We start from the raw sequence: 12,608 nt of genomic DNA, 5'->3' as shown, positions 1-12,608 counted from the left end.
AATGGAATATAATACTGTTATTGTTTGTAAGGTTAAGAAGTTAGGATGTTTTAAAATGTTTGAGTGAGTATAGTTTATTTAAGGTGAGTTAGAGGTTCCCGTTGTGATTTTGATAATGCATGTCCCCTGTGACATTGCGCCAAATAGAGATTGTAGGTAAAAATTTTCTGCATAGTTGAGGAAAGTGCAGAGGCCATGGAACTCGCTGAGGTCAGGGAACAAAGCCTCCGTACTTGGGTGATCCTTCACGCTTTCGCGTTAGGATCACAAGGAGGGAGTGTAGCCACCTGGGTTGGCCACTTCCTCACACAAAATGGAAAAACGCAAAGGTTACAGGGAAAAATGGACAGTTGCAAAGAGACAAGCAGTTTGCAGAATCCCCTGTGTATTCTAGCTGCTAAAGAAACCAGACAGCATTGTCACTAACGAGCTGCGCATATTAAGTGAGCGATTCCCGGTGATTCCCAGGCACAATGGACACAACAAATAGAAGAGATTGAAACATTCTATAGAAGGTCAGACATCCCGGTGCCAGTGGAGTCTGAAACAAAGGACACAAATAAGGTAGAAAGAACCGCCCAGTGATCAAGGAACAGCCCCGTTATTGGGGAAATTCAAATCAATCGATTGGGAAGAGACCCAATCGATTGCAAGTTTATAGAGAGTCCGCCCAGAAGGGCGCGAAGCCCCTGGGACCTATAAAAGTCAGGTCCCAGGACTGATTCTTTCTTCTTGACCAGCCGGCCCTCCCAGCAGAACACCTTTGCAGCAGAAGACCTTGAGAAGGAGAGGCCTGGTCAGCAGCCGCCATCAAGTAAGTGTCATACAACACACGCTACGAGAGTAGACACTCCTGACCCCTTTAGTCCACACCAACTGGAAGCCTGCGGATCCAGGACAAAGCAAGAGGCCATTGTTCCCTGATCCGGCAGTTCCCTTATTCCAGATAAGTATTGGCCTGTTAGTGGTAGGAATAGCCTAGTCTTTTAGTGTTATATGCATGAATAATAAATAACTGTGTAATAATAAACATGTCTTGTTTGAACTTACTAACTGGTGTATTGAGTCATTGGTCTGAACTTGAACTTGAATCTTGTGACGGTATCATAAGGATATCTGGTGACTCTAGAGCTAAGGAATAAAACTGAGCCATTTGAGTGTAAAGCACACTCACCCAGAACGAGCAACAGTGGAACCAGCTGAGGAGGCATTTTAGGATAACACCGCTATGTGAGAGCCATGGGTGTGATCCGGGAGGGAATTGAAGGTACGTATCAGAAGTGGAGAGAGGTGGGCCTAACGTGGACGAGAGATTTGTACCTGGAAGAGAGGTTTGCAAACATGGAGGAGCTGGGGACAGGGTAGAGCTCCAGAGAGGAAGCAGATTTAGATATTTACAATTAAGGAACTTTTCACGGAAGGTGTGGAAAGGGTTCCCCAAGCTGCTGAAGTATGCCCTTTTGGAACAGTTGGTGCTTCCGAACATGGAAGACATATGAGGATTGAGGATATATATGGATGCAAGGGGGGGGGAGTTGCAGGTGGTGAGGATCAAGGAGAAGTGGGAGGGCAGGTAGATTAGGGAGTGAGGCATTACGCAGGGTGAATTCGGCCTCCATGTATGCGAGGACGAGCCTGGTACATTTTACAGCAGTACATACATAGGGTGCATATGACTCAGGCAAGGATGAGTGGGTTATTTCAGGGGGTGGCAGACGAGTGCAAGACGTATGAAACTGGAAAGATACTGGGTGGGAGTGTTCGGGATTCTAACAAAGATTGTGGGGGAGGAGGTCAGTCTAGACCCTATGGTGGCGATCTTCGGGATATCGGAGAAGCTGGATCTGATGGAGGGGAGGAAGGCCGATGTTGTGGCCTTTGTCTCTCTGATTGCCCGGCAGGTGGCAACGCCACTGGTCTGGCAGCCAGGCTAGGGGACCTGTATGACTTTCTCTGTTTGGAGAAAATCAAATATGAACCGAGGGGCTCAGAGTAGTGCTTCGAGATAAGGTGGGAGTGTTCGTGGCCATGTTCAAGGAGTTGGTCGTCACGGGGGGGGGCAGAATTGGGGAAAAGCTTGTACAGACTGTTAAATTGTGAGTTGGGGAGCATGTTCCCTGGATTATTAATGTTTTGTAACTATTTGAATAAGTTTGAAGTAAAACACATTAAAAAACCTTTTGGGGATAGAGAATTCTAAAGTTTCGCAACTGTTTCAGTGAATAAATTTTTCTCATCTCAGTCCTAAATTATCCTGAGACTGTGCCCCATCTTCAAGATTCCTCGGACAGCAGAAACAACATTTCAGTATCTATTCTGTCAAGCTCCTTCAGAATATTGCATGTTTCAGTGGAATCACGTCTTATTCTTTTCAACGTATAGGCTCAATTTACTCATCATCGGACAACCCTCTCATCCCAGGGCCCAATCTAGTGAAGTTGAATGCAAACCTATGGAGCAGCCAAGGGAATCCTGGATGATGACTTCTGATATTGAATCACCAGTATGAAATGAATGAAATAAATATCAAAGCTCCAGATCCTGCCCCTGACCAACCCCCCACGATGACCAACTCCTTGAACATGGCCACGGACACTTCCCACCTTGTGTCGAAGCCCTCCTCTGAGCCCCTTAGTTCATACTTGATTTCTCCAAATCGAGTAAATCATACAGATCTCCTAGCCAGGCCTCCACCCCAGCGACGTTGACAAATACGCCAAACTAGTTCACATTTAGACTTACCCAGACTTTCCTCAACACTTCAGCGCATTGATGAGATTCACATTCACCATTTTGCTTGTGCAGTTGATGTGAGGGGAATGTTTGTCTGCCTGATCAGAACCTGTAAAATTCAGCCTATGGAGACCAAAATTCTGCACAGTATTCCAAGTGCCGTCTCACCAAAACCCTGTGTAATTGTAGCAAGGCCTCTTTATTCCTGTACTCCAATCTTCTTGCAATAAAGGCCAACATGCTATTTGCCTTTCCAATTGCACACTATGTCTGTGTGCTCACTATCTGATTTCCTTTTACGAGTACATTCAAAACTTTCTGAACATGAACATTTACATTCCGTTAAAAAAAAATCCACTTTTCTATTGTGATGACCAATTGAATAACCTCACACTTCACTATATTATCGCTAGCTATCGTGCTTTCCGTTCACTTAACGTGTCTATCTTTTCACAGCCTCTCTGTACCCATGCACAGCTTCGATCAGAGGACGTCGCTTTCAAATTTAAATGTGGAATTCAATTGTATTATGATCACTGGTTCCCAGCAGATCTTTCACTCTGAGATAACGAATTAACCCTGCCTCATTGTTCACTACTAGATCTAGAACAGCTTGAGAGTTGGTTCGACAATGCATTGTTCCAGAAACTGCCACAAATGCATTCTACAAACTTATCTTCAAGGTCGCTTCTGCCAATTTGCCTCATCCAGTCTATGTGAAGAATAAGGTTTTGCACAATGTCTGCATTGTCGGTGTTGCAAGCTCCAATCATGTCTTATTTTATGTTTTGTCCAATGGCATAACTATTGTCTGGGAGGGGTGTACAAACTACCCCATCAGCACTTTCTGACCTTTGCTATTCCTAGTCAGCATTTATCCATGGACCCCACACCACTAAAATAAAAATAAATTTTAAAGAGATCAAATATTTAATCACAAATTGTGGGATCCTGCTGTGCACAACGAGGCTGTCATGTTCCCCTGCACTACAACAATAACAAAACTTGAAAGCAGGCTGCGAGGTCGTGCACGGTGCGATTAAGTTAAGTTTTTTTCACAAGTCCAAGCTAGTTAATTCCTCTTTACTTAAACTACAAATATTAAGAGAATTAACTGCAAATGTGAACTTTTATTGAATGCAAGTAGCAGAATACAGTGCATAATAACAGGGTTTTACATAATATTTATGAGCAGCAGCAGGTTATTCGGCCGAATAGGGCGATATCGGTGTTGGATGTTCCACACGAGCCATCTTACTTCATCTACACCATCAGCCCTGCCGCACAGGAAAGACTCCGTTTCTAACGCATGACATGAACCGCGTTGACATCAAAAGCACAAATTCAAAAACAAAACGGTGTATTAAAGCAAGGTTGTTGCAAGAGCAAGTGCCTTTTCTCCAACTACTTACGCGCCAATGAAAATGTTTCTGGCTGTACATCAAAGCGAAAGGAACATACAATTCATTAAACTGCACGAAGCAAACATCAGGTGTGCGACCCAAACCTTCCGCAGATCATCTGACACATTTAGACCGAGGGCACTATTACTCCTTTATGCCAATTTGCTCCGCTCAGAAATTGTCCTGACCGAGAGATACAGGTTTGAATAAAACACGGTTTGAAAAAGCCTGGCCTCCCGACGGAAAGTAGCAGCAAATCAGAAACAACTGATGTAGCGCAAACTTTGCCGTTTACTGAGGATCTAACGGTTGCTATGCGCTTAAGAAGGTCATTACGAGTCACGTTTGATCAGTCGGAAGGAGGGTCCATGCATTCTGCAGGATCGGATCATGGTGTAAGAATGCCAACCGCCGAGCAGGTTTTAAACCGGCCTGGTGGACTGTCACAGCGCGGCACTCTGTATGCTTCACAACTTGCTTAACTTTCGTCAGATTTCCTACTGCACTTTGCATGCTACGTACAAACATCCACAGTTAAATGTCAGAAGCATTGAGATGGCCCCTTACCAGATTTCCAAGAACATCAGTTTAAAAGAAAGCAGCCTGTGTGCTTCCACAACAATGTCTTCCCCACAAATCACTTCAAAGCTGACTGTCCTCGCAGCCTGCCTGTGCATTCCGACTCAGCCAGGATTGGAAGAGAGTTCACTGCAGTTGGCAGTAATGAGCAGAGTTAACGGTCATTGAAGAACGCGGTAATTTCGCTTCTGTCTGACCTCAATTCGAATATCTGGTGCACCCAAATATCTTTTGATGCAACTCATATTGTAACGGAGCAGAGAGGAGACGTAATGCTCATTCAGTTTTTCGCTGCCCATTTCAGACCGTGGAATTAGTGCGGAGCGAGCTTTACTCTTGGCTCCGGCCACTTTGCCAGCCTCGGTCCCTGCCATTCTCTGCTGGCCTAGTGCCAACACCGGCTCCTGCCATTCTCTGGCAGGCTAATGCCACCCCAGCTGCCGCCATTCTTTGCCAGATTAGTACCAACCACAGCTCCTGCCATTCTCTGCCAGCCTAGCATAAACACCTGTTCCTGCCATTCTCTGCCATGCTGTCAATCCCAGCCCCTGCTATTCTCTGCCAGGTTAGCGATAACCAATGGCAGCCTGTCTCTGATTTTGCCTCACTACCAACTCTAGCTCCTACCATGCTCTGCCAGGCTAGTACCAACCTTGGCCCCTGACATTCTCTGCTAGACTAGTGCCAACAAAGACCCCTGTCACTCTCTGCCAAGTTAGTGCAAACCATTCCCAATGTGGGTCTGGAGCCCCACATTGGTACCATTCACTGCCAGGTCAGTGTCTATCCAAGCCCCTGCTATTCTCTGCCAGGTGAGTGCCAACCACAGTCAGCCTGTTTCTGGAGTTTGCCTCACTACCAATCCTGGCTCCTGGCATTCTCTGCCAGGCAGATGCTAACCATGACCCTTGCCATTCTCTGCCAGGCTAATACTAACCCTGGCCCCTGCCATTCTCTGCCAGGATAGTACCAACTATTGCTCCTGCCATTCTCTGCCAGGATGATGCTAATCATGACCCCAGCCATTCTCTGCCAGCCTACTGCAAACATCTGCACGTGCCATTCTGCCAGGCCAATACCAACCATGGCCCCTGCCATTCTCTGCCAGGCTAGTGCTAACCCTAGTTCATGCCACGTTCGCAAGCCTGGTGCCAATTCACTCTCTCCAATGTCTCAGCATCACAGATAAAGCAGTCCATCAGCAGTGAAGCCAGGAAGTGAAAACAAACTATTTAATTAGACATTTTTACACATTCTAAATGTTGTGCTTGATAACAATGCACTGCCCGATGTAAAGTTTACAACAGGATCATTGAGTCGCCTCTTGCTCTGAACTCGTTCACTCGCATGTCGCACCATTTAAGCTGCTGAAAGCTGTTCACGAGGAACCTTTGAGATCATTGTTCAAAAGGCGGCTCCATAAATCTTTCCGCGGGTCACTGCTTCCTGGCAAGTTCGGGGTCATTTTGTTCTAAAACAGTGAAAAGACTCGAAGGGAAACAAACCTTATTGACGAATTTGACCGGAAAACGGGATCCAAAACATAGTTGTCTGCCCTCGGGAGTTGTTGAGTGAGGTTCGGCTGGACTGGGGAAGAGGGAGAGTGATTGGTGAGGAGCGGCTTCGGGGCGGGCTCCGGGCCCACATTGGCTCCCGCAGCTGTCGCTCATCAGTGCGGCGTCTGCAGGCGGAAGCGCAGCTCGAGGTGCACAGGTGCAATGGCCCAGGAAAGGTGAAGCTCTTGATCAGCAAGGGTGAGATTACTGGGAAAGGGCTTCAGTACATCTAAATAGATGAATCCAAACTAATATAGCGAACACACAAAGAAAAGTATGATTTTGAAAATGCAATGGCCATGAGGAACCACCTCAGTTATGTGGATAGATTGCAGAGGTTGGGACTGTTCCTCTTGGAGAGAAGAGGGCGAAGAGAAGATTGGTTCAATAACTGTGGGGGACGGGGGTGAGGGACAGAGTAAATAGAAGAATCAAGAATGAAAGGGCACAGACCAAGTGATTTGCAGAAGAAGCAAATGTTTGGAAGTGTGCTGGAGCAAGGTTCAGCCGAGGCATTCAAAGGGGCATTCTTACTGGGCCATGTTATGAACATGCCTTCCGTGACCATCAAGTCCTGAAGTGGGATTTGTGCCTGTACCTTCTGACCTAGAGATAGGTACACTATGTGCCATAAGACCTCCTCTGGTGATCGAATTATAGAATGGTTAACTAGTTTTCTTTTTAATTTTAATGTAAAAATTAGACTGCATTCATATTATTGAGGGTGTATGTCTGTCAAGCAGGTTGATGTGATGCATATACTGTGTAGGTGAAAAGAGTTAGCATAGTTCTGTATGTTAGTTTGCTTCTCACTTCCATTCTACACTGCTCGCTAGCAGGAATGTGAAACAAAAAGAGCCAACTGGAAAGATATCTCACTGTCATTGTGCAGCCTCTCCTTTACCAAGTCCTCAGTTGTGCCTTTTCGAGGTGACACACGGAAACTGAATCCTTTGTGATCCCAGGCTTAAGCTTCAGAGGAACTAGTGTACAGGCCCTTCAGCAAGTGGACACATGCAGGCACTCATGAACAAACTCTCAGCTATAGGCAAATAACTCCTGCACCTTGTGGAAACCATAAGAGGGTTGAAGATTAAGGGACAAAACCCTGACAAATCATTGAGCAAGTTCTCAACACTATAAAGAACCTGCCTGTCAAGGCAGAGGTGAATATGGTATCCACACGGGAGAAATATAGCCAAAGGTAAAGTTGCAGGTGCTGATGCAATAACGCCTGAACATATCAAGCATGAGAAGCCACACTGCTGCAGCAACCTCGCAAACTTCTCTGTTGCTGCTGGAGGGAGGGGCAATGCTCCTGTGCATGCAGGATGCAAAGTTTGTGACCCGGTACTGAAACAAGGTGACGGCAATAATTATTGAGACACCTGCTGGCTAAGCATTGTGGGGAAAGTATTTGCTTATGTTTTCCTTGTCAGACTGCAGATCCTCGTTGATCACAACTACTCCAAGTTCCACTGTGGTTTCAGAACTGGGAAATCAACAACTGACATCTGAAAATACTGTAAACAAAGGTGTCGACTATATATTACCTTCTTCAATCTCACCAAGGCATTCGCCCCGTAGAAGCAGAGGCAGTCTATTTTAGCTGTCGTAGAAAATTGGCAGCCCACCAAAGCTGTTAAGTGTGATCTCTTCTTTCCATGACAACATGATGATCATGGTCAGCTCTGACAGGGCAACATCAGAACCCTTTGACAACTGCAGTGGAGTCAGTTTTGTATTCTGGCACCAACACTCTTTAACATAGTCTTCTCTTCGCTGCTGTCATATCTCTTCAGGTCATCTACAGAGGGTGTTTACTGACAAACCAAAATTGTAGCCTTGGAACCCTCAGATCCAACAAAAAGGTGCACCTCATCAGAGAATTGCTCTACACTGACAATCCCAAACAAGCATCCATACCGAGGAACATTTTCAGTGGCAAATGGACAGATACTTTCATGCCTACAAAGAGTGGTTTGAACATCAATATCAATAAGACACATGTCATGGGCCAGGATGTTGCCATACCGCCATCTATCAGCGTTGCAATGTGACACTGGAGACGTTGATGGCTTCACATATCTCAACTCCACGATCACCAGCAATCTGTCACGTGATGCTGAAATCAACACGCTCATCACAAAAACTGCAGCTGCTATACATGAGTAAGACAGCATGGAACAACAACAACCTGACTGACAACACCAAATTATGAGCCTATTAAGCCTGCATCCTCTGTGCACTCCTCAACATTGGTGATACCTGGACAGCACGTGCAAGATGGGAGAAAAAACTGAACAGTTTCCACCATCGCTGTTCTAACCATATCCTCAGCATTCCTTGGTAGGACAAGGACACCAACTCCGAGATCCTGGAGTGTGATAATTCCAGCAGCATAGACTCACTGCTATGACAAGGATGTCTGTGGCTGCTCTGATATTCAATGAGATCATGATCGACTTAATGTGATAATCCTCAACTCCACTTTCCCGACTTATCCCCATAACCCTTGATCCTCTTACTGATTAAAAATCTATTTATCTCAGCTGTGAACATACTTAATGATCCAGCCTATGCAGCGCTCTGCAGGAAAGAATTCTGCAGATTCACTACCCTCTGAGAGAAGAAATTTGTCTTCATCCCTGTCTTAAATGGGAAACCCCTTGCTCTGAGATTATGCCCTCTGGTCCTAGACTCACCCACAATGGGAAAACAACCTCTCAGGATCTATCCTGTCAAGCCTCCTAGAACATAAAACATACAGTGCAGAAGGAGGCCATTTGGCCCATCGAGTCTGCACCGACCCACCCAAGCCCTCACCTCCACCTCATCCCCACAACCCCTCCAACCTTTTTGGTCACAAAGGGCAATTTTATCATGGCCAATCCACCTAACCTGCACATCTTTGGACTATGGGAGGAAACCGGAACACCCGGAGGAAACCCACGCAGACACGGGGAGAATGTGCAAACTCCGGACAGACAGTGACCCAGCGGGGAATCGAACCTGATAGCGCTGTGAAGCCACAGTGCTAATCATTTGTACTACCATGCTGCTCAATCTTTCTTCAGAAGAAAATCTCTCCATACCCAAGATCAACCAGGCGAACCTTCTCTAGACTGCCACCAATTTAAACCGCAATTGTTAAATGAACACCATGGGCGGGATTCTCCGTTTGCCAACGCTAAAATCACGAAACACGATTGGGGGGAGAATAGTTTCCGATGCCGAAATCACAGTAGGCGCCAATTTGACGCCAAATCAGGAAGCTCTGGCACCCTGAAAATGGCATAAATGAATTACTCGCCATGCGGGGTAAAAGTACAGTAGGCATATCATGAGTGGGCCTGATACCCGATGCTCCGGGGCCTCCGCGATTCAGCACCTCCGATGGGTCGAGTTCCCATCGGCTTGGTTCACTTGTGGATATAAAAATTGTAAACCTGGAGTCCTGGCTGCTGAGCGAGATAGAGGAGGTAGGAAATGGCATGGAGTGACTGCAGGTTGCTGGCCGCACACCGGCCGTACTGGCTGCGGTGCAGGGGGGGCCTGCCAGGGTCGGTGGAGGTGTAGCGTGGGCCAGGCAACCGGGGTGCCCCCCCCACGGGACTGGGGCAGTGCCAAGGCACCAACCGCCGTCTTGCTGAACACCTGCTGACCACCGACCCCATGTCCTACACAGTGGCACCGGCCATATGCGTGTTCCCCCCCCCCCTCCAACCCCCTGCCAAACGCTGCCCCCCCCCCCCCCCTCCACCCGCCCACCGGCCCCGAGCTCCCCACCCAACCAGCATCCACCCACTGGGTTACCACCCAGGGCCACACCCAAGGCAGCCCCCAGTGAGGGCAGGGGTGTGGACATGCATGGGTGGGGCCCGCAGTGCCAACCGTGACCACCATGTGGCCCACAGAACCTGGATGCGCACCATGCTAACATGTTGGCCTGTCAACCCTGATGAGAATGGCATTCGGACACCACTGGTTGTTGGCCTCAGTGGTGATGGCCATAGCTCTGTGTAGCCGCGTGAACTTTTATGTGACTGGGTCGTTCCAGTTGCCGAGTGGGGATCTCGCAGTCTTCGGCACATTAGTGCATCCGGGCCATCACATAAGCCCCATATGCACATGCGGAGCTGTACATACAGTTCCATGTGGACTGAGTCCACCATGATGCCCAGGCAGCGAGGTTCGCTGCCATTGCTGGGATGCCCCAGGTCCAGGGGGTGATTGAATGGATGCATGTCACTCTACAGGCACCTGCAGATAACAGGCCATTATACACCAACAGAAAGGGGTTCCACTCCATGAATGTCCAGCTGGTCTGTGACCAGCAGATGCACATCATGCGCGTCTGCGCCCGATAACTGGGCAGTGTGCATGACTCCTTCATTTTGGCATACTTGGTGATCCCCAACATGTTTGACGCCCCCCCACACCCTCCGGCTGCGGTGTTGACTGTTGGACGGCAGGTGTTATCCACTGCGGACATGGCTGATGACGCTAGAGACCGACAAAGAGACCCGATACGATGATGCCCTTACAACGATCAGGGGTGTGGTTGAGCGGTGCTTCGGCATTCTAAAGATGTGCTTCAGGTGCCTCTGGAGGGGCATCGTGGTGGCCTGCTGCATCCTCCATAACATTGCGCAGCAGAGGCGCGATGTACTGGAGGATGAGGATGAGGAGCAAGAGCAGGCCTCATTCGATGAGGAAGATACTGGGGAGGGGGACGATGAGCGGGACATGGGGCTCAAGCAGGGATGGGAGGCTGCACGATGCCATCACCAGGGCCAGCGCGCACAGGACACCCACATCATGACACAGTTCACCGACTAGGAGGGGGGAGGGGGGTTGCTGGCCAAGGACACAGGCACCAACATCCCAGCCCACACCCCCTCACCTCCCACACCACCAAACCGCCCGCATGCACACCCCCTCCATCACACATACCAGCGGCGCTATGAGAGGTGAGGTGGATGTTGGGGGGCCCGGTGTCCACACATGTGTCATGGCAATCCGCAACTAAGTGGGGTCTCACTTGCTTGCCCACCGTCGACCTCCATCTCGGTGACCTCTCTTTCCTCCGGGCTACCAACCACTTCCAGTGCCCTCTGCTCGGGCATGGTGAGGGGCCACACGTCTCGTAGATTCCCTCCGGTCTTCTCCCGCTCTCGGCGGTTGTGCACGGCCTTCTCCTGGGGGGGGAGGGGGACACAAACCACGGCACCGTTTGATGTTCCGGCGCATGCAGTCCAGGGCTTGGGTCGATGATGGCATCAGTGACCCGGGCATCCAGCCATTGCGGCTGTCTTGGGTGCTGGCATGTGGGGCAGGGTGGGGATTCGGCCGTCCCCCAGGGGGAGGGACCAGGTTGCGGGTAGAAGGGGGGCGGAGTTAGTGACTGGGGCACAGTGCTGTCGACTCATCCTGGCTGCCCTGAGGAGGTCGTGCAATTTCTTCTGGCGCTGTATTCCAGTCCGGACGACGTTGCCCACGGCTGACCGCATCTGCCACCTGCGCCCAGGCTCCAACATGTCACTATTCATGAATGGGTTAGACAGTGATAAAAATAATCTTTATTCATGTCACAAGTAGGCTCACATTAACACTACAAGTTACTGTGAAAAACCCCGAGTCACCACATTCTGGCACCTGTTCGGGTACACTGAGGAAGAATTCAGAATGTCCAATTCACCTAACCAGCACTTCTTTCGGGATTTGTGGGAGGAAACCAGAGCACTCGGATATAGCCCATGCAAACACAGGGAGAATGTGCAGACTCCGCTCAGACAGTGACCCAAGCCGAGAATCAAACCCAGGTCCCTAATGCTGTGAAGCAACAGTGCTAACCACTGTGCTACCATCCTTGGAGAAATGGTGAGTCATGGGATTTGAGAACAAGGTTGGATACATGGATTAGGACAACATGTTGTAGTCTCTATGCAATTATGTGCAATGAACCTTTGCCTCAAAGCATATGTAGTATAATACTGGTTATGTCTGTTATTTTAGTATAGCGGCACTGTTTGTTACAAGAATATTTTTAGGTGAAGATTTGTAAAATGGAAGATAACCTTGGAAACAAAAAATAAATATTTCATTCACTTATATTTAATTGTAACAAGTAATACATCATACTAATTTCACTCTTTCCAACTCCAATAGAACAGGAACAGTTTATACTGCCGTGTTTTCCTCTAATTCACTTCATCCTTTGAGGCACAAGGAAAGTTTAAAATTTCTCTTAAACTGCCATGCGAGCATAACAAAATAACAGAATATCAGTCTAAAATTATTCAATTCTGGCCTCACATTGTGAAAATAGGAATAA

General features: G+C 48.2%; 1 protein-coding gene across 1 annotated transcript in view; it reads right to left on the bottom strand.

Moving 5' to 3' along the window:
• fat3a (FAT atypical cadherin 3a) overlaps window positions 1-6,291 on the bottom strand; it is a 963,948-nt gene extending 957,657 nt beyond the window's left edge. The window contains exon 1 of the mRNA XM_038819007.1: window positions 6,221-6,291. The gene's annotated coding sequence lies outside the window, so the exon portion shown is untranslated. The remainder of the gene's footprint in view (window positions 1-6,220) is intronic.
• Window positions 6,292-12,608: the final 6,317 nt, after the last annotated feature.

The sequence above is a fragment of the Scyliorhinus canicula genome, chromosome 14, assembly GCF_902713615.1.
Source record: "Scyliorhinus canicula chromosome 14, sScyCan1.1, whole genome shotgun sequence".
NCBI classification, from domain to species: domain Eukaryota; kingdom Metazoa; phylum Chordata; class Chondrichthyes; order Carcharhiniformes; family Scyliorhinidae; genus Scyliorhinus; species Scyliorhinus canicula.
This window is presented reverse-complemented; position numbering and strand designations above follow the sequence as displayed.